At 39.2% G+C, this 22,871-nt stretch overlaps 1 protein-coding gene across 1 annotated transcript in view; it reads right to left on the bottom strand.

Annotated features, from left to right (window-relative positions):
• Window positions 1–22,871, bottom strand: part of GREB1L (GREB1 like retinoic acid receptor coactivator) — a 237,564-nt gene that overhangs the window by 152,458 nt on the left and 62,235 nt on the right. The gene's annotated exons all lie outside the window — the stretch shown is intronic.

Genomic DNA, 22,871 nt, shown 5'->3' with positions numbered 1-22,871 from the left:
ACTGGTCAGTACAGAGATTTTCTCAGATAGATCCTGTTCCTAATTATACGTTTACAGACCCTACAGCACTTTCTTCACTTTACGCACAAGCTGACAAAAAGAAGAAAAATGTTTTGGTTTTTTTTTTAAGTGGCCATATAATCTATATGGCACTTTCTGCAGTATGTCTGTGGCTCCTTCTATGCCATTAAACAACAAAAGACAATCAGTTCCTTTTGCAGAGTAAGGATCGGATCCATCACCACTGAGGTCAAATGGAACTTTGCTACTCACTGCAATGGTAACCAGATTAGGACCTAGTACTGCAAGAAATGATCACTTAAAGGAAAATTCTCCAAGCAGAGAACAATCGGTACTTAGTGATAACCTAAGGAGATTACTTTTCACACATATTGCTTTTAATAATATACCTTTATATCTGTTTAGGGTATACAGTAATGATCAAAAATTATTTCCAGAGAAAAATTAAGTCAAAGGATGGATTGCTGATTTCTCCCTTCCCCCACACGCAAACTGCTTCTGTAAAGATAATTTCAGCAAAAATTCTATTTAACACAAAATAAATTTACTTAAAATGCCCAAGAGGATGGCAACAGAGCTGTAGCAAACAGCAAGTAAAAATGTCATGTTCTAAAACATGTATTATAGTATGTAAGATTTGTTATCAGAGGAGAAAGCCTTAAATAGACTTCTTGTTGACTGGCTTATATTTCACACACAAGTGCTTCCTAGTCACTCCAGACAATTCATTTTCTTTACAATAATGGGCCACACTGTGCCAACGGATTTTAAAGGAGAACTTTCCTAACTGGTTGCAAGTGGGATATTCTGCTTAAAGCGGATGACATAACTTGGCCCAATATTGTCAGGTAACGTATAAAATGATTTTAGAAAGCACATTGATAATACAAAAACATCTCTCTGAAATTAAATAAAAGGTTTCCCCAGCAATATAATTGAGTTTCTTCTTCTCTTCCACAATCTTAAAAAAGGAATGGGCTGTTAAAGATCAAAATGCTATACCTGATATTTCTTATTTTAATCAGGAGAAATGTGTTTCACTGCAACACAAAAAAATCCTACACATTCCCCTGAACTATAGTTCTTACTCTGAGCTGCACTACCTCACCATGCTACAAACAGTAAGTCTATCACAGATGGTCAATAAGATTAAACCACATCATTTCTGACCAAACCATAAGACTCCGCAAAGAATTTCATGATTTTTAACAGGCCCATAATCCAATTCGAACAGCTCTCAGGTCTGAAATTGCTATTTTTTGGCCACGTGCTGAACATTTCACCTGCTAGTAATGACATTTTTGTATTTTCTTCTAATTACACCCAAAGCTAAGACCTTTGGCCCTAGGCCACAGACCTCTATTCAGGCTGCACACATCCTCTTAAATGCCCTGATCCTTTGTTGTCACTCTTAGTCTTTCATCTATTATTTACACCCATTGAGAAGGGAGATACTCTACCATTTGTGAAGCTTTAAAGCTTCTAATCATCTTAATTTCTTCGCCTTTCAACCCGTGCTTCCCCTCATGGACCAACGCCAAACAATGTGACAAAATCATTTTTCAAGCCAACATCCCCCTAGATCCCTCCCCACTCCTTGTCATATACTGGCTCCTCTGTAAGTAAAAACTCATTTTGTCCTTATCTGACTGGATCTTCAAACTGGGACCTTTGCTGCTTTAAAAAAATATAATCATTTTTCATTTTCAGTTCAAAATGTCAAACCTAATTAGTCCAACTAAGTCAGAGAACTTGTATTATAACGGTTTCCTTTTTACATTAAACACTATAAGATGCAATCTGCTTATTCAACAGCTTCATCTGCATCTCCAAAAACAGAATTATTGATATTCTTGGTTTTGGATTACTGCTGTTGCACAAAATGAAATTAGCATTCAGTATAACAGAACGGAGGGGAGGGGGTGGGATTGATACATGTACACACATCCAGTATAGGCAGACACACCAAAATAAACAAAATAGTGTCACCAGCATGTGCTGGGGGGTTTTTTGGAGGAGGGCAGGGTGTTTTTATGTTGTTTTGAGTATTGCAAAATTAAAATTTCTCCTAAAGTTAGAATGAAACCTATAACAAAAAGCACAATTTATTCCTGATAATCCACCACACTGTTCTGACTATCCCCCATGTCCAAATAAAATCTAAAAGCCAAGCAAATAAATGTTTACCATGATATAGAAGACTTCCTCGCATCATTCCAGCCATAGAAGAATCTTAGTTTCCAAGACACTTAGAATATGACAACATGTGATCAATCTTGATTCTTTCTTCTAGTATTGCTTGGCTTACTCTTGATTTTTAACAGTGTTTCCTTGTTGTCTGTCCTCTCTGATCTCTGAAGGCCCCCAACCCCCTTGTCTTTTCTTATTTTCACCATTTGCTTCAGCCAGCAGTTCACTTGAGACCCATCCATCTTATAATGCCTCAAGTGACAGATGCTCTTAGGAATGACCATACTGCTGAGTGAACAAAAGATAACATCACCTCTACAAACTCAAGAGAGAAATACAACTGCAACTTTAAGATGGGGTTGTCCTGACGGACACTGCACCATAAACCCCTCTCAAGTGAAAAAGAAAATGACTGCAAAGAAACGGAATCTGACACAATCAAAGGCACAAAAGAGTGCTTCCCCCTCACCCCCCCGTTGTTGTTGTCGATGGCCTTTTCACTATTTACTCTTATGGAAGAGTCCTGTAACATTTAACTGGGATGAAACTAATAGATTTAAACAGGAACTAGATAGGATTCCATATAAATTGCTCTAAAAGCTATACAAAATTTAATAGAGAATGATGGTTTTTCTATACAATTTTTAAATGTATAGAACTCATGCTAGTGAGTTCTATAGCAAGAACACAATTATTTGGTAATTAAATTTTACAGGATGGTTTAAAATTTCTACAGACAAGTCATCTATGAATTAAATTCTGTGGGAATTTTTATCTTTATGGAACTTGTGTTCTGGGGAAAATTCACAGGCACAGGAAGCGCGCGTATGTGAGACAGAGATTGAGCTGCTTCTTCAAGTAACTATTTTAATCCCAGAAATATTAAATATGTGGTTCACAAATAACTCATGTTTACTACAGTTAGGGTGCTCAGATAGCAAGTATGAAAAATCGGGACAGAGTGTGGGGGAAATAGGCGCCTATATAAGAAAAAGTCCCGAATATCGGGGCTGTCCATATAAAAATCGGGACATCTGGTCACCCTAACTACAGTTCAACACCACAGCTCAGCAACATTTTAACTCAGTTTCCCTGCACATTTTAGCACAGATTTTTCAATTAAAATAGCAAAGAATAGTTATTTTAAGAGATATTTCCTAAGACAGACCGTAATGTATCTTGCCATTTCAATCTGGAATATAAACATTTGACTCATCAAATAAGCACAGCATTCACTACACAAACTATAATTCAGGAGAAAAAATAAAAACAATTCTGGGGGGTGCTATAAAACTCTTCTGCAACAACAACAAAAAGGTTATATTAACGTCTTCCAGCCACAAACTAATGAGAGAGATGACATGAACACTCAATCTTTCCTCTCTGATGAAAGGGATGGTGTGGAGGCAAGGAAATCTTTTCCTTCTTTGCATCAAGGTTTTAAAAAGCATCTTATGTTCAGTTTTCACCCAGTAATGGCAAATAACCTTGACTGCAGAATACAAAATTACTGAGGTCACATGAGTATTATAGACAAAAACCATATAGCAACAGAACAAAGATCAAGACAGGGGCTCAATTAACCCAACATCTTGTGATCAATAGTAACTCATGAGAAAAAATTAGATGTTATCACAATATGCACTTCTTTACCATATTTATTAGTCGTATGGCAATTTACAATTGGTACGCTGTCTGTAAAGAGAAAACAATAAAAAAGCTGAACACAAAACACTGCCATAAATTCAATTGTCAGATGCAATTTGCTTCATGCCAAACATAGCTCAATTTTTTTTAAATGAGCAAAAAACAAGATTTTATAAAACAGATACCATCAGATACATCCTCCCCAATGTGTTGGGAGGCTTTTGTTGTTATTTTTTATATAAATACTGGAGTCATGCTTGGGAAATTCTACATTCTTAGGCCAGGTCTACACTACAAATTCATATTGATATAACTATGTCGCTCAGGGGTGTGAAAAATCCACACCCCTGAGCAACGTAATTATAACTGACCTAACCGTCCCCCCCGCTGGTGACAGCGCTATGTTGATGGGAGGTCCTCTCCTGTCAACATGCCTCTCGCGGAGGTGGATTAACTATGCCGACGGGAGATGCTCTCCTGTCAGTGTAGTAGTGTCTTCACTGAAGCGCTACAGCAGCACAGCTGCCACTGCAGGGTTTTAAGTATAGACCTGCCCTTAGGCTCTGACCCTGCCTCAGGATCCACCAAGCACAGCCCCCTACACTTATACAGCGTCCCTTTGACTTCAGCAGATGCAAAGGTCCACATTAGCAGATCCTGATACGGGATTGGGCCCTCGGTACCCCAAGCTCTAATATAAATAATCATTTCTACATAGGGTGCCATGTAATATGGTTTCATTTCTTCATATTAAGAGCATCCAAAGTATGGAAAGTTAAATAACAAAAGGACCAGATTGTCTTTCTTCAGTAAAAACCATGGTCCAGAACCCCAAAGAGCAGGAAGACCCAATGATTATCACCTCACAGAATTCCTCCCAAGTAGGTCCATTGATGGTGGGATTTGCCTTCCCACATGCTCCCACATCCTCTCCAAGATCCCTGCTCCCTCCACCCCCCGATTTGTGCCATTGAGCCATGTTGCCAAGACTTCCATTGTTGGCCAATGCCTTACTTTCAACTGAGTGCTCCCTTGTAAGGAGGAACTTTGCAGAAAAACTTCATTTTGGTGTGTGTGATGGGGAGGGGGCTGCATGGAATAAACCATGCAGTTGTCTTACCCCGCTGGCCTGCCCAATCTACACCACAGCTCATACAGATCTTGATCCAGGCAGAGCTCTCGGCAGGGGAGGGGAAGAGGAGGAGTGTCCCAATATGTGGAAGAAATGGGGAGAAATGCAGTGGAGTAGCATCCCCTCTCTGAACTGGGTTCCAATTTTGCCATTTATCACAATTTTGTAGAAGCCATCCATTTTTTCCAAATTACTTATTTTAAAGATTGTGTAAAAAGACACAGATGGTCATAAATAATAGCAATAGAACTGAACCCAAAACCCCAGCAGTGAACTCTGCAGACATTTTATCTGGAAGAAGAAGGAGGAGACTAGAATGGGGGAATCCAAAACTGTGCATGACAGGTCAAACCAAATATCTGGAACCAAACACCACTGAATATTGGGGTGTGTGAAATCCAAATCTGAATTTTGCAGCTCACATCCACCTTGACAAAATAAACATTGGGACAAACCTATTGCAAAAAACAGAGAACACTGGGAGGGCGTGTGGGGGGGTGGAAGTGGTTTGCTTGTTCATAATTTATTTTAGTGGCTTTATGGCCAATGAGCCACTTATAAAACTTCAAATTATTTTTCATTCCAGTGCATGCTTGTATTACACACATTCACAATTTTTAGAATATTTTACTTGGCAACCTATTTACCGACAAAGAACTAGCTATAGTTCATAAGTTTTAATTTTACACATCATATAGGTAAAATGTATTAGTTGGGGGAAATAATCAGTTATATATTAAGAGCCACTGAGTAAGTTGTCCTCCCTTAGCTCAAGTGAAACTGATGGAAGGCACAGGTAGTTTGCACTTTTGGGTAACTTCTCTTCAAATATACATTTCATATTAAAACATGTCTGAGTTAAAAAAGGGGGTTAGATATGTTTCCCTAGTTATACTGCAAAATCTCAATTGTAAAATGAATAATGTGCTTTACAACAATAGCTGACTTGAGCCAATACCACTGAAAAGATGCCTTGAAAACAATCAAGATAGTCTTAATCTCTAACCTGAGGACAGTGCACCATTTTTAGTCACACAGAACATTTAAAAAATGCATTTATTTAAAAACCTGATCTCACCCTAATTAGCCCAACAACCTAATAAGAAGTAAATGTAACAGCTAACAACATTTCACTTACAGGTAACTTTTGTCATTAATACTAATTACTGACACTGAAGCATGACCTTGAAATGACAGCTCCATTAATGCAAGTCTTATTGGGGAGGGTTTCAAAAAGCCTTGATTAAATTAAATACTTTTAAACACAATAGGATCAATATGCATGCAGAGAATGTACGCCCCCATGGCAAGTTCTTCTTGCTTGATTGATCAAAAACAAAACAAAAAAACCTCGGCCTTCCCAGATCACAGCCGGTGCCAGAAATCCACACAGAAAAAAAAATCCATCAAAATGAAACTCTGAAAAGGTTTACCCTTCACCAACCCATTTGCACTTCAAAAACTCCTTAAGTCCTTCAGCTAAACCCCAGGGTTGAACCATTTCAAAAATGAGAGAGGGGGCCAGTTGTGATTTATCTTCCTTTTGGCCTCTGGACTGTCTGCCAACTTAAGAAGAAAAATCCCGTAGCCTTGGATATATACCATTTTATAAACAACTCTGACTCAAGCCCTTACTTGCATAATTTGTCTCTTTCAGTCAGATGCACAAACTACTTATAAAGCAAAATTTTGGGTTCAACTCCTTGGCACACAAGCTCATAAAATAAAGTCAAAAAGCAATCAAGCATCAGGATGAACCACCATGTTTGAAGTTTATATTATTTTAGCATGCAGTTTGACTACAAAAATAATGGGCCTTATTCTGATCTCACACATCTGAGAATCGGTTGTTGCTTCACTGAAGTCATGGAATTACACTGGTGTAACACCTATGTGAAGTCAGAATCCAGCCCCACCATAACATCAACTAGCATAATACACTTTCAACTTAATATTCATATCCCAATTATACTTTTACTTGATGCTTCAGGCCACGCAATATGTAACTTTCAAAGCATTTCTCAAACTTCTGCATTTCAATATAGATTACCTATTCCAAGGAAAGTGGGAATTTCATGGGTCACAAACCTCTAGGTCACAAGGACCTTCTATGCAGCTGTCAGGCCACTATGACTCAATCGATTTATTCTTAGTTTATATGTTCTACCCTCATTATTAAATACATCCTGTAACTGCATTCTTTACACAGTAACATTTTTCTTCAGTAAAACAAACACTGAACAATGTTGCTGCTATTCTTTGATCAGAAATTCCAGCTCCTGTCGTCAATTGTGATGCATAAAAAATATGGCAAACTATCAAGGACAAATTCTGTCGGTTATGAATGACACTTCCCCAACCCTTATTTTTTCCAATATATCCTTCCATTTTAAAAACCAGATCTTATACCACTAAAGTCAATGGCAAAACTTCCACTTATTTAAATGGTACAGGACTGGCCCGTCAGAGAACAAACTCCTATTTTTATTGTTCATTATTGTATTATTTTGTTCCTTGAGTAAGAAAGGACCATTTGTTTGCACAAAGTTTTGGATTTTGAGGGTGGGGTTTTTTTTTAAATGGATATCTCAAATTTTTCAATCTAAAAAGACACAAGCAGAAAGAAAAAACAAACAAACCCTATAGCTGCTCTCGCCACCATGGCTCAAGATTTAAGTTAGGCTAGTGGGAAGTTTTATTGCCACCTTACTGTTGAATTTATATTCCTACATATACTAAGTCTTTCACAAGAAAGATTCCATACCAGGGGTGGCCAAACTTACTGACCCTCCGCATACAATAATCTTCAGAAGTTTGAGAGTCACAAGACACACACACCACCTGCTGGGGCACAGGGCTTCTGCCCTGATCCCTCCCTGCGGGGCTAAAGCCCTGAGACCCCCCCCCCCCTGCAGGGCCGAAGCCCCTAACCCCACAACCTTGCTGCAGGGCAGAAGCCCCGAGCTCCCGCCCCCAGTCTGGTAGGTAGAGAATGGGGGATGGGCGGGGGGCTCAGCGAGCCGCACTAACTGTAAAAAAGCCACACGAGGTTCACGAGCTGCAGTTTGGCCACGCCTGTTCTATACCCTTTATGCAGTTCACTCAGTTATGCTCAGTCTTTAATCGTGAAAACATTTAAAGTTCTGTGTTCAGAAAAAAAAATGTAAATATTATACTATATATCAAGAGAAAAATTAAAATTATGAAGGTGGTAGTTAAAACTATCCACATTGTGCTCATGATGTACTTTGGAGTCATGTCCTAGCCTCTACATACTTGTAGGCCTACTCCTGAAAACTCCTAATCACTCTAGTAGCTTCATTCAAATCAATGGGACTGAGTGAGGGTTTGTAGGCTCAGACTCCATATTGTCTTCAGCATCTGACCTTCTTCCAAATGTAACACCTAAGACCAGGGTCGGCTCCAGGGTTTTGGCTGCCCCAAGCAGCCAAACAAACAAACAAAAAAAGCCACGATCGCGATCTGCAGCGGCAATTCGGTGGGAGGTCCTTCGCTCCGAGCAGGAGTGAGGGACCGTCCGCCGAATTGCCGCCGAACAGCTGGACGTGCCGCCCCTCTCCGAAGTGGCCGCCCCAAGCACCTGCTTGGTAAGCTGGTGCCTGGAGCCAGCCCTGCCTAAGGCTGTATCTATTCTACAAGTTCTACAGAAGCAAAGCTATAGGAATTTTCTATTGCTAGAGTAAATCCGCCCCCTTGAGAGGCGGTGGCTAGGTCAATGGAAGAGCAATTTCTATATGGGGGCTTAGGTCAGCTTAACTGCATCTCTCAGCTACCTAGCGACATAACTAGATTGACCTAAGTTTTAGGTATAGACCAGGCCTAAGCATTTGAGAGCCTGCTGTCTTCCCTAATGTGAAAAAGAAGGGGATGGGGAGTTACTAACATTACATAATGCACATCTGCTATCTGCTATTTGATATATATGAAATCTCAGGTGTTACGTTCAATCCTGTTCTCTTTTCAAATTAAGCAAACCACAAAGAAAATCACTAGTAATTTTTCCCCACTATTACAATAAATAAAAAGCTTAGTACTTTTGCCCATTATTACCCAACCATACTTGTGTTTACCCTCAGCTGTCTTCTTTTGTCTATGGTGGTTCAAGATCATAACCTAGCACAACAATATAAATTTATTTATATTTACTTTACTCTTTCCTGAAATGTGCTTATGGAATGCTAAGACTTCAGTTGCAACCTAATTATTAAAACACTTCCATTTCCTTATGTATTATACAGATTCACTTTTCTAGTCTAGATATACAACATTCTTTTTTTTTTAAGTGATCCATCTCCCAGTATTATAATCAGATATCCAAAAGTATGAGGGATATTTATTGTTAAAACAAATGATAGTTATAAAGAAACTCTGAAGATCTAAAAGTAGCAGTATATCTTTCTGTATACATTTATAAGCCTTGAACCAAAAGTAAATGGCTCTATAAGAAATGGAATTTACTACGTTTCTTACAACACAGCTGGTAAATCTACTCTAAAAGTTAAAGTCCAAAGCAATGAGGAGAAGATTATAAAAACACAAACAGAATATAGTTTGTCTTTTAAAAGAAAGTTGGAAGCAAAACAAAAACAGACTACCCTGTGGATTCATTAGCAACCAGGGTGGCAGGCCATAGTCTAATTCCCATATAAAACCTCGTGACTACCTGCAGAGCGTGAGAGTGCAAATCACATTAGTGGAGACACCAGATGACCAAAGAAAGCATTTGAGGCCTGGTAAAACCAGTAAACAAAAGGCAGCATTCCAGATGAATGCCATTGCTAGAATCAGCACTGTCAGATCCCTGGATCTGATAACCCAAAAGCAGATTAGCTGCAGGCAACAAAAGAGTCAGATGAGAAACAAAGGGGTCATTCTGACACATGAAGAAATCATCTTCATTAAGCCATCCTGCCTTTATGTGTAGTTATAAAAACTACTCTTACTTTAAGTGACATTTGAGGCAATGAAGCCATGACAGTGCTGAGACTTAGACAAGCTACTGAAGGTAACACGTTCTTGACTGCAGCTAATTTACCAGGCAAATTGGCCGCTTTCACTTTGAATCTTTGTGACATTTTAAAGACCTATAATGATTTTAAGATTTGTTGTACAGATCATTTCAGTTTACTGTCTGACTCAGATTGCTGCATTTGATAAGCAAATAATTCATTACATGCAAATACAACTAGAGGTCTCCCTCAAAAGTACACAATTATTCTTTGACAGAATATTTGTGTAAACAGAGGTTCCCTTCCCTATAACATATACACTCTCCACACAGGTACAGACAATACAAATGATAAAGGTTTGGAGGCTAAAAAGTAGGAAAAAGCCTGCCACAAATTTGGCTTACACAACACATAGTAAGGAACTCTCTCCATCCAAAAGCAAGCACAGATCTTTCAGTTTGTTCCCAAGAGAACAAACAGCACTGTTATGAAACAGTTCTGGGATGGAAGGGAATTTTGGGTAATAACATGCAAAGAAGTAAACCACTCCGTTTGCTTCAGATACCCTATCTATATAAAGTAAAGGGTAGCAGTTCTGCTAGGAATTCCAGAGCGAGTGTGGTACTTGGACCTTGTCTACCCTAGGGAATTTCATACTAGTTTTTGAGCAGTGGTGCTACGAATAGTGTAGACTCAGTGCATGGGATTTCACTACCGTATCATCTAAACCTGCCTATGCCCAGTCCACCACAGAGTTTATACTGCTGGTTGCACTGGTGCCGCTGTGTTCAAATATTGGTAAGACATTTACAATATAGATGTATCCCAGGTATGTTTAATTAAGGTGGGATCCTGAGCTCAGTTGATTTACAATGAACTTGGATATCAGTAAAGGGGCAAGGTGGAGACGGAAGGAGAGGACCGCCCAGATCTTCATTCAGTTAGGGAGGTATGAGGTAGAGCAAGAAAAAGAAAAATGGAAAGACCTGAAGTGTAAGAGAGACAAGCCTGAATTCTCATTTACATTATGTACCCTTTTACACTGCTTTAAAGTAGATGCAAATTACATCTTGTCCCGCTTTAAGACTCCTATACACTGTCAGTCCAAATGTAAGAAGGCCCTTAATGTAACTCAGAATCAGGCTCACAGACTCCAAGCTAACTGGAACAGAGGGGGAATACAGAGGGCTGATAGATCTTCAGAGCACAATCTATGCTGTGGATATTTGTACCAAAGTTGTTACATCAGTGCAAATCCCAAGATAGGTGTGCTGCATTAGTGTAAAATGGGCCTGGCACCAGTATTACTTACTCTAGTTTAAAAACATTTCTACCTTGGGGGTTTGACCAGTGTAGCCACTCCAGTACTAATATCTCCAGTACACACAGGCCCTCTGTTGAGGAATGGATAGATGGAAATTCTGGTAGAGAGATCTGGCTGAAAGCTTGTCTACACATGGAGCTATTCCAAAATAGCTATTCATTTACTCCACTTTCTAAGTGGATTAAGCTAAACTGGAATAAATCAGTCTTATTATGGAATAAGAGTGCACACACACACACAGTTGTTCATGCACTTTAAATTCACACTCTATCTTAATCCAAATTAACTTTCAAGTGTAGACAAACCCTGAGTTGAGAGGAAGGGCAGGAAGTATGGCGCATTAAGGAATGCTGGAGAGAAGGAAACTATTTGGGAGGGGAGTATCAGATGGTAAGAGATACGACTTAACTTATGTTCTAAAAAATAAGGAAAAATAAAACACGTCTATTTGATATTTTTATATTCTTATTTAAAAAGAAATCCTAAATATGTAACTATTTGTTTTCAGTCCCAAGTCACAGACTGAGAGAACTGACTGTTCTCATCTGGAGAAGCAATTTTTGTAAACCCAGAGCCTTGTTTACAGTAACTTACACTGATTCAATAGACATCAAAATTCTGATCAACAAGCTGGCTGTTGCTAACTCATAGAACCAGTGACAATTATGTCAGAAACAAAATTATGTCAGTAACAGTATTTACTGATTTTCATGAGCTTTTATTCCAAAATGTTATGTACTATCCACCATCTCACAAGTCTGAAACAGAACCTATTATATTTTCCAATTGTTTTAAGGGATACATTTAACCTAATGTCATACTGAAATCACAAACAGATACTCCACTCTCAATGTGCTGTACAAACATATTCCCAGCCCAGTGTTGAAAAACATACCTGATGCTTGGAGATCCGGATACAAATAGATTTGTAAGGTCATGCACTTCAGTGTAGTTAGTTCTTATATTCCATAGAAAAAATGGGGTGATCTCCAGCTGGGAGTGGGTTATTGTCCTCTTAAACCCACAAGTGACCTTTGTACTGAGGCATCTCACAGCACTCTAAACAAAGAGGCAAACTGACTGACTTGTGATATAAGAAATCATCTTCAGAAGCTTCATTCAAGCAGGCCCTACATTCAGCCACAAAAGTTTTTCTAAACAAGGTTACTTCAAGTATCTGTTCTTTGGAGTGTTCTGGGTTTCCTCATTAGAAAGATATTCCAGCAGAACAGATCTCTGTCAGGACTTACCGCTTAACTATTGTACACTTGTGCAGCAATACATGACAGCAGCAGATCTGGCTAAAAATACTAATATTAATCACCTTTATTTGTTTCAGGTTTTCTAGGTATTTTGACATGGAAACAAACCCCCGATTCACATTTGCAACTTTTCCCTTTTGACTGGGACTGTCACAATCCAGTCCTAGGTAACTGGTTGAACTGGTGGGGGGAGGGAGGGAGGGAGGAGGGGAGGACATTGACCTCCAGTTGCTAGGGTTACTCAGCAGTGCAGGCAGGAGGCCTGGGCTGAAGATCTATGTACACTGGAGAACTGATCAATTCCTAATTGAACTGGGGGGCTAGAACTGGATAAACACAAACAGGCCAATGTGCCAACACTAGTCATGTTGATTTATGTTCTCAGCTATTGCAGTTTTGCCCCACATCTTCACTAGAACTATTCTAACCCATTCGAGTGGCAAAGCCCTGCAAGTGCCACTTGCAGTGTTCCCTGCAGAGCTACCAGGAGCAGTAGAACTGAGGAGACTGCAAGAAGGCCACAAATGTACTATGGGGAAGCATTAGAACTATTGAAACTCTTTGTCCCATTATGCCAGCAACCACCAAATACACTAACACTAAAATGGTTCAGAGCGAAACGGGGTCCAGAATGTCTGGAGCACTTTTGAGTTCAGACGCAAGGCTGAGCTACAAGTGAGCTACAGGAACCAAACTGTTCTCCACATGAGAGAATTTTACTGTACAAAGATGATCTAATGGCCTGTCTACACAAACATTTAGATTTCAGCAAGCTGGGGTGTAAATCTATCCCATACCAGCCTGCCATCCACTAACTGTCTGGGTGGACCCTGCTGACACAGACTAACAGTTACTTAGTGCACTTTAATCTAAAACTAGTAAAACAGAACTAGATCAAAGTACCTTAAGGATCTGTTAGTACGTTGCAGTAGGGGCCACGTGGGCAGTTACTGGATGGCAGGCTAGTGCAGGCTAGATTTACACCCCAGCTTACACGCAATGATCACGTAGACAAGCCCTAAATGGCAGAGGCAGGGTTGAGAAGGGGGAACACTCAGTCAGAGGGTTCCTGCAGGTACTGCACACTAGCTGACACATCATTCTCCCACATCCCCAAAGCTCTAGGAGGTTAGGGAAGAGAGGAGACCCACACATTGGGAGGGAGAAGGAAAGGGGATCACAACACACAGATGTGTTAAAAGAAAATAAATGGAGAGGGGAATCTCAGGAGGAAAAGAAAAGAAAAAACCCTCTTCTCTACCAAGAGAAAGGGGAGCCAATTCAAGATTCAGAGGGAAGGAATTCTCCCTTTAAGGGGCAGAGGGAGAGAACAGGCTCCAAGGTGGCTTCTCCCAAGAACACAATCACAGATAAGGGTAGGACTTAACATGAATTTCAGGGTGTGATTTTCTTGGATTATAGACTCCTCAGGACACAGATTCTACCTTCCTACAAAACAAATCGATAAAGTCCAAGTACTTTTCACCCTCTTCCTGACCGAGTCTCCTCTAGGCACCACTGCAATACAGATAAACCCAAAAAAAACAAAGCAATTATATAGGGCCATTCATATGTTTGAATAAAGATATCCATCCATACTCCTGGCTAATTTAATCATAACATCAATGTTATTAGACACTGAATAAATAAGATATTTGATTAAAATAAAGTAATGTTCACCAAAATGCACACTAACCCCTCTGCAGGTTTACTGAGTCACTGGTATCAAAGGGGTAGCCGTGTTAGTCTGGATCTGTAAAAGCAGCAAAGAGTCCTGTGGCAATAGACTAACAGACGTATTGGAGCATGAGCTTTCGTGGGTGAATACCCACTTCTTCGAATGCAGCATCCGAAGAAGTGGGTATTCACCCATGAAAGCTCATGCTCCAATACATCTGAGTCACTGGCTTACTTGGAGAATTGTCTGCCAGGGGAAAAAAACATCAAAGGTTGTTAACTATGTTGATATGAAGACTATATTATGCACATTAAGCTATAGAGCATGCAGTTTTAATAAACTAGAATGCCTTGGACCAAAGTCAAAGGAGAAATATTTATTTTCTCTTAGTATGTTGGTACTATATAGCTAGCAAGTGAGGATGGGTTGTGTCAGAGCTAGGTAAGGGGGACAAACTGGGAATTCAGGGCTGGCAGGCAATGAAACCAGTCTTGAGCAATGAGCTGTACTCCCTGTCCATAGCTTGCACACTTCTGGTGTCCTCCAAACAGCCCTTTAATCTGACGCCAGGTGGAGACTCATGCTGCAAGTCCCTTCTGAGTGTTGGGACCTGAAAATGCCCCAAATGCAGCAGCAGGTGAGAAAAGGAATTGGGAGGGTGGCTGTTGGGGGGAGGGGAAGGGAGCTCACTCTTCAGGGTTGGATTGTCTGCCTGCTGTGAGGTCATGAACCACACACACACACACACACACACACACACTTACTTTCCATATCTATGTGTATGTGTACACACCCATCCACAATCCCTAGCTGGAGGGAGGGATAGACAAAGATACTCTTCCCTCTTCCTGTGATGTATGTCACTCTCTAGAGCTGTGGCTTCCCCTTGGCATGTTTCTGGCTGCCGCTTTGTCGCTTTGTTTGAAGCAATGGCAACTGTTGTGTTCTCTCTTCTGACAGCCTTTTCTGCCTCCTTAGTGCTAGTAAAGCTGGCCCTGCCCCCAGCTGATGACATAGTGCCCAGCTGTCAGCAGGGAGTGGGGGCCCATGGGAGCTCTGACAACTCTACCAAAAAAATAGTGAGAGATTGGAGATTTATTCATCATACTCCTCTCTGAAAAATAATGATTCCTGATGTGCTTTTTCTATCTAAAGAGAGGAAGGGCTGTTGTTTCTTCATGCTCAGAGCTGTACAAGTAATGACCTCTGTCTCTAGCTCTCCAAAAGCTAACTGTGCTGGTTACTGCACTCCTCCAGTGTGATCTGGAAAGAATCCAGTGCACGACTGATTACATTTCATCCACAGTTAGTTTAACCTTTGAAACGTGTCAATCAATGGAACAGGCCACTAGGTAAGGTCAGTGCAACCTTGCCAGTCCGAGTATTCTCTCACTATTTGCACAGAAAACAACTGTGTGTTCAGAGACTCTTCCCCAATAAATACAAAATGCACCATAAAGACATCAATGAACCACTAATCTTATTTTAAGATGCAATAACCACCCATGACTATCCACCAAAAAAAGAAATTAGCTCTCAGCCCTGCAAAAATAAACTCTCTTTCAGAGCATCTTTTCCCTACTCAGGAACAACAAAGAACACCATATTTTTCTTTATCTAATCACTTAGGGATTGTTTGATTTAATGTCATGGATTAGGCACAAGCATTTCATATTACTCACTCCCTTAGAATACTGGAAAAAAGTTATAAATTAAATTTTAAAATTTCCAAATGAGAGGGAAAAAAAAAAGTCCACACATGGTGTTCGGAAACAAAGTTTAAAATATTAGATCAATTGTGTCAGCGCTGACCACTAGAATTCAGGTTGCAAAATATTTCCCATTACAGTAGAACCTCAGCATTACGAACACCAGAGTTACGAACTGACCAATCAACTACATACCTCTTTACTGAAATAACACAATCAGGCAATGGCAGAGACCAAAATCAATACATACATACATACATGCAGTACAGTACTGTGTTAAACTACTGAGAAAAAGGGAAAGCAGCATTTTTCTTCTGGAGCATAGTAAAGTTTCAAAGCTGTATTAAATCAATGTTCAGATATAAACTTTTGAAAGAACAACCATAACATTTTGTTCAGAGTTACGAGCATTTCAGAGTTAAAAACAACCAACATTCCCAAGGTGTTCATAACTTTCAGGTTCTACTGTATATAACTTCCTTTTCTGAAACTCAGAATACTCCTGCTCAACAGCCCAATTCTCAAAGATGTCGAGTGCCCTCAACTCCCACTGAACTCTGTTGGTGTGGAAGGCCTTCAGCACCTGACAGGATCATGCTCTTCATTTCTGTCCAAAATGTTTTTTGGAAAGTTTTGAGTAAAATCCTAGAAGGGGGAAAAAATAATTTTCCCACTTCAAAAGTTCTAGCTTCTCTTAATTTTTATTTTAGGTTTGTACAGAACTAGGTCATGAAGGTATAAAGCTTTAAAGCTCAGAGTTGGACTGGAGAGTGTGTCCATAATAAGGACCAATGACAGACATGGAAAAAAATGGTATTAACATAATCAGAGTTATGTGGATTGTAATTTATTTGTTTTTAACGATAGACTAAGCATGTGCAATAGGGTTTTCTCACTGCATTGGTACATGTTAAAAGACAGACAATGTGCTTGTGTGCACAGCTCAGGGCGTGCATCCTTTTCAAAAAAAGGGCAAGAGGTTTCTGTTAGTTTTGCTATTGCTGAGCTCTTTAATCCTGCTGGAAAAGAATAATAAAAATGACATTATATTCTCCAACTGATTTTGGCAATTTTCTAAAATCCTTTCCTTTATAGTACAATTTCTCCATGTTACATTCACATTCCACACCACTTACCACATCCCATTCTTCCAAGGAGCAATTTGTTCCCCCAAGATTGGAGTTCTGTTGTTGCATCATGCCTGAGGCCTAGCTCCATCTCCAGTATTATCAAACCAAACTGCTGCAAATCTTCATGACGGGCATGAACCCAAAACCTTGCCTACATATTTCTTGTGAGAAAAAAACAGGGTCCCTAGAGCAATCTTAGCCATTTTATACTACAGACACAATTTGGATCTAGCCACACAAACACATATAATTCAATTCCCAGAGAAACTAACTTCCAAAGTTATCTACAACTCTGACTCCTACAGGTGAAAAAACATTATTGTAAATGATAAAAATTACAACTATTGAAATTTATAAACAATCTTTTCTACAGGAACTCCTTTCAAATTTTGTGTTTAATTTTGAATTTTTCCCAAAGCTGTATGGTGGGGAGATAAAAATCCCACAAAAGTTTACGAAACACACATGCAAAGTATATTTTATTATAATCATCAACTGTATTACCATAGAAGGCACAAGCTCTAGTTATGCAAAGCACTGTACAAACACAGAACAAAAAAAGATGGTCCCTGCCCCAAAGAGCTTACAACTTAAGTATAAGAGATGGATACAGTGAGATGGAAGAGTACAAGGAAATAATGTGAAAATATTGCTCACTATGGTACCAAAATACCAGCAGCCTAACCATTGTCAATTATTTTGTAGGCATCACTGCAAAGAAGTATTTTAAGGAGGGATTTAAAGGAGGATAATGACATAGCTTTTCAGAGGTTTATGGGGAGCTCCTCCCAAGCATGATGGGTAGCATGAGAAAAAGCACAAAAGGTGCCTGTTTGAAAATTTAACTAGTGGATGATGAAAGGTGGCATCATTGACTGATTGGAGGCAGAACTCAACATTTCAATAGTGAATGAGAGATGATAGGTATAGTGGGAATAAGCCATGAAGGGCCTTGAAAGTGAAGACAAATAACTTATATTTGTTGCAACAGAGAAAGGAAGCCAGTGGAAGGATGCAAAGAGAGGAGTGACACAGTCAAAGCGACAGTCTGGAAGAATGATCTTTGCAGCAGTGTTCTGAATAAATATGAGTGGGGCAAGATTGTATTTGTCAAGACCAGAGAACAGGATGTTGTAGTAATTGAGACATGAATGGACCAGAAACTGGATGAGAGTTTTAGCTGTGTAGATGGATAGGCAAGGCTGTTTCTTAAGAAATGTTACAAGGAAAGAATCTGAAAAATTTAGATATAGCCTGCAAGTGAGGATCCAGAGAGAGGTGCAAGTTGAAGACGACACCCAGGTTACAGACTTGAGTGATAGGCATCATCCTGTTGTTGGCCACAGTAATCATGAAAGGAGGTTAGGGGAGGGCTTGGGGGGAAGATTAAGAGCTCTGGGCTTGAGCCAACGGCTAGACATCCACAAAGAGATGTCAGAGAGACCGGCCGAAATTTTATTTTGGAGAGAATGAGACAGACTATTCTCTTTACAGCCTGTTAGTACTTCTCAGAGGTTTGCACAAGAAAAAAAAAATGTCAACTCCAAATGAATTTGTGAAGCCAGCAGGTCCTTTGTTTCCAGTCATTGTAGGGTCAAAAGATAAACTTTCATTTTTGAATGGAAATACGTGGGAGTCCTATCAGACCAAATACATACTGATACAAGCGATCTTTACTCATTGAAGTAGTTCAACTGATTTCAGTGGGACAGTGTGCTGGAGGACTGCTTAGGTGAGCCTTAGAGTCCGATCCAGCAAAGCAACCGAGCACATCCCATTAAGAATGTCCGCATGCTTGAAGTTATGTATGTTCTTAAATGCTTTACTGGATCAGTGACTTAATTAACAAATTACTTTCTTCATTATTAAATATCCTTTCATATTGATGTAGATATGATTTGATTTAAAAATATGTTCTATGTCCTCCTATTCCCAACTGTCAGCCCGTAGTTCTGTTTTCTTTTATCAGCTAACTAAAAGTATGAAATGTATATGTGTGTGTTTCTGCAATGTAACTTTTGAGTTTAAAAAAAACAATCACATTATTAGAGCCTGATCCAAAGTGGAAAGACTCCCAATGACCCCTGTGGGCTTTGGATCAGCCCCTTAATGAGTAATTATACTCAATCAATACAAAGGTAACCGGAACAGCACACAAGTGCAAATGATTACTACCATTACCACCCCCCAAAATAACCATATAATACATGCCTTCAAAAGTATTTTGAAAATATTTATTTAACAATCTCTAACTACTAAAATAGTCATGATGAGGTTGTTTCCAGAGCTGAAGATGTTTGCATCAATTTATTGTCAGGCAAAAGTCTTGATTCACAAACTAATACACAAGCAATCAGTTGGATAATGTGGCTTGTGAGCCAATATTTTGTAATTTTAGAAGTTTCTTTCCTGTCCAATCTAAATAAATTGTTTCTCATACTTTTCTTTCATGAACTTATGAGCACTAACAAGGTTTATAGCTATGTAAAATGAAATTTCAAGCTGAAAATAATTTTTCTATACACCAAAATAGCATATGATGTTGTATATTCATTATTCTAGATGGATTAGAGCAATGAACAGATACAAAGAAAAACATATGACTTTAACACTGTTGAACTGAGACTTTGCAACACTTAAGAATACTTTATATAAAGATCTGATGAAATGTTTGCAAAAGAATGAGTGTAAAGAAGTGTTGTTTTGTAGCATCAAAGCTTATCCTACAGGGAATGTACACACAAAACATTTGGAAAAAAAGGGGTAATTTAACAGCATTTGCCTCTATCAGCTGACATTTCAAGGTCAGGCACATCCATGTTTTAGGTGTCTGGTTTTGTTCCAATTCTTCAATTATAACTGGTCATAATTCACCACATCTTAAAATTAAGCCAGTTTGAGAGCTTTTTACCATTTCCTTAAAAGCTCCACATAGTTCAAAAAACCCACTGCATTATTCATGAGAATTGATTAATATATATATATCTTATAATGTAAACAAAGAAAAGAGTGCCATCTGAAATCGCAGTCAAGACATATCACGTCATACAAAGAAGACAGCTCCATACATCTAATGTGCCACACTAAATACAATTGAAATAGTACACTAAATTTCAAACCTTACAAGAAAAAAATCCCAAGCCAACAAGCCACAAAAAATTTATCAATCACATTTATTTTTACACAATGATCTTTACCACAGGGCTGCTTCAAAGGGTTGCTTACAAACCTAATTAAAGAAAAGACTGCTTCAAAAATAGGATTCAATTAAAAAAAAAAAGACACACAATGTTTTGTTATGCATCCCAAGTCCTAATTAATGCTGGCCAAAATTTTTGACCTTTCAAAATTTCAGTTAAAAATTTGTCATAATTTTCATCTAGCTCTAGTCTTAATATTCCAACAGAAGGCATTATAGTGATATCAGCAACATGGGAGCACAACAACCTTTAGTTTTAAAAATATTTTAAGTGTCTAATTTTTATTGTCCTTTTGTACTTAGAACTAGCCTATTATGAACACTAGAAATTCACTTTTAGATCATTTACCAGAAGAGTCTTTAAAAATTAAATGATCTTATATTTTGAACACTATATTTCATTATTATTACAATTGCAGTCTTACTCAACTGAAGTAAAAAATAATAATAATAAACCACAGAAACTTACTAATTTGTTTGTTTTCAAGCTGAGGGATCATACACGGTAAAGGGAGAATCCTCTAGTCTACACATTTTCAAAATCACAGTCATGCTGATTCTGAAGGGGGACTTGTAGAAAACCTTTTTCAAACATCTCTTGCTCATTTAAAACCTGATCCTTAGATACCCTGAGCACCTGCAACTCATGCTGCTTCAACAGGAACCACAGGTCTCAGGATCACATCCTTACTGCACTTGAAACAAAAACTTGGATCAATTAATTACTGGTTGAACCTCATAATGTCATGGATGTAACTCCAAAGAGGTTGAAGAATACTTTGACAACAATGTAACGGTACTGAAATCTTTTAAGCCTCTTTCTTTGCAAATTCTGTGTCACAGATAAAAGAATGACATCCTATTCCAACAAAATGGGGAAAAAGTTGCTCTCACATGAGCATGAATAATCTTCTGACACCTTGACAAAGAAATTCCTTGATAGTCCGAGAAAGGGTTTTTCTGATTTCCTCCCAAGACAGGAGATTGTCTTTATCCATCATCCCCTCTTCCTGATCCCTTCTTCCCAAGTATCCACATCAGCACAACTGTCTATCAGACTAGACAGCAGGAGGGAAAGGTCTGAATGATTGATAGGGCACCAGCACTCTACAGTGCTATTTAAGTGCAGGAATCTATTGTTAGAAACTTGCTTTACAGCAGTTAACCAAATATAATGGTAACCAATTCAACCATTGTACAGCTAGACTCAACCCAAACTAATAAGAGAAGTTTAGCTAATTACAATGATCTGACTTTAAAACCAGATAAAAGTTTTACTGACAGATTCAGTTTCAATACATATTTAAAGACATGAAGTGTTAAAAGAAAAAGTTCCTCACACAAGTGCATTGTTCCATGCTCGCCAACCTTCTCTGAGTGAAATCCTGGCCCTACTGAAGTTAGTAGCAAAAATTCCATTGACTTCAATAAGGTCATGATTACACTTGAAACTTTCTGTGGTTTTTCGCATCCATGTTAAGTGAGCCAGAACAAGTATTGTGCAAGCAATGCATAAACATTGCATTGTTTTCCCACAATTAAGGTAGTTTTGCTTCATATGACTGCTGCCACACAGCACAGTGATGTTGCAAAACATGTGGTCAGACCTCACATGGTGCATTGCTCTGCTGCTGTGGTGCTATATGGGATTTTTTGCACTGCGCATGTGGGACAACTACAGGAACAACTGAATTCCTGAGCTTGGAGTTAAGCTAAATAAATAATTCCCATGATTCCGCTCCTTTCATGCTATCATCCATCTAAGTTTTGCAATCCAGGACCATTTTCAGAGCACGGTCATGCAGCCTGGAAGAAGCATTGGTGAGCACTATGATCCTCATAGTGATGACTATAAACAGTCTGTTACAAGCATATCTAAATTTATGCAGTGACTTCAGATCCAGGGCGATAACGGCCCCCTGCGAAGGAGGAGGAGGAGGTTGAAATCAAGCAGACAATTTCCTAGACCTTTTCCTGGAGCAGCTTCACTCAGTGGAGCACCATTTTTGGGCTCAGCCAACTATCAGTGACTGTTGTGACAGGACAGCAGGGCAAATCTGGGATGACCATCTGTGATGGCAGAACTTCAGAACATCAAAAGCCTTTTTCTTAGAACTCTGTGCAGAGCTCACCCAAGAGTTGCAGTGGCTGAACACCAACATGAAAACTCCCCTCAGCAGGGAGAAGCATGTGGCCATTGCCTTGTGGCCATTGCCACCCCAACTGCTACTGGTCAGTAGCTAACCAGTGTGGTTTTGGTAGATCAGCCATTGGGGAAACAGTGATGGAGGTATTTGCTGCAATCAAGAAGGTGCTTCCCACCGGGTCATCAGGCTGAGCAATGCATAGGAGGTTACAAGTGATTTTGCACACTTGGGATTCCTAAACTGTATTGGGAACATTGATTGGACCCATGTGCCTAACCTTTAACCCCCATGCCAGGCTCCCAAGTTCATCAACAGAAAAATTTCTCTATGGCGCTGTAAGGTCTGTTTGAGCACTGTGGACATTTCACCACTATTTACATAGGATAATATGGAAAGATCCATGACTCCAGGATCTTTAAAAAAATAATAATATATGGAGATATACCTATCTCATAGAACTGG

The sequence above is a fragment of the Terrapene carolina genome, unplaced genomic scaffold (assembly GCF_002925995.2).
Source record: "Terrapene carolina triunguis isolate 2854851 unplaced genomic scaffold, T_m_triunguis-2.0 Scaffold58, whole genome shotgun sequence".
In the NCBI taxonomy this organism is placed as follows: Eukaryota; Metazoa; Chordata; order Testudines; family Emydidae; genus Terrapene; species Terrapene triunguis.
Note: the sequence above shows the minus strand (reverse complement) of the source record. Positions and strands in the feature narration are given on the sequence as shown.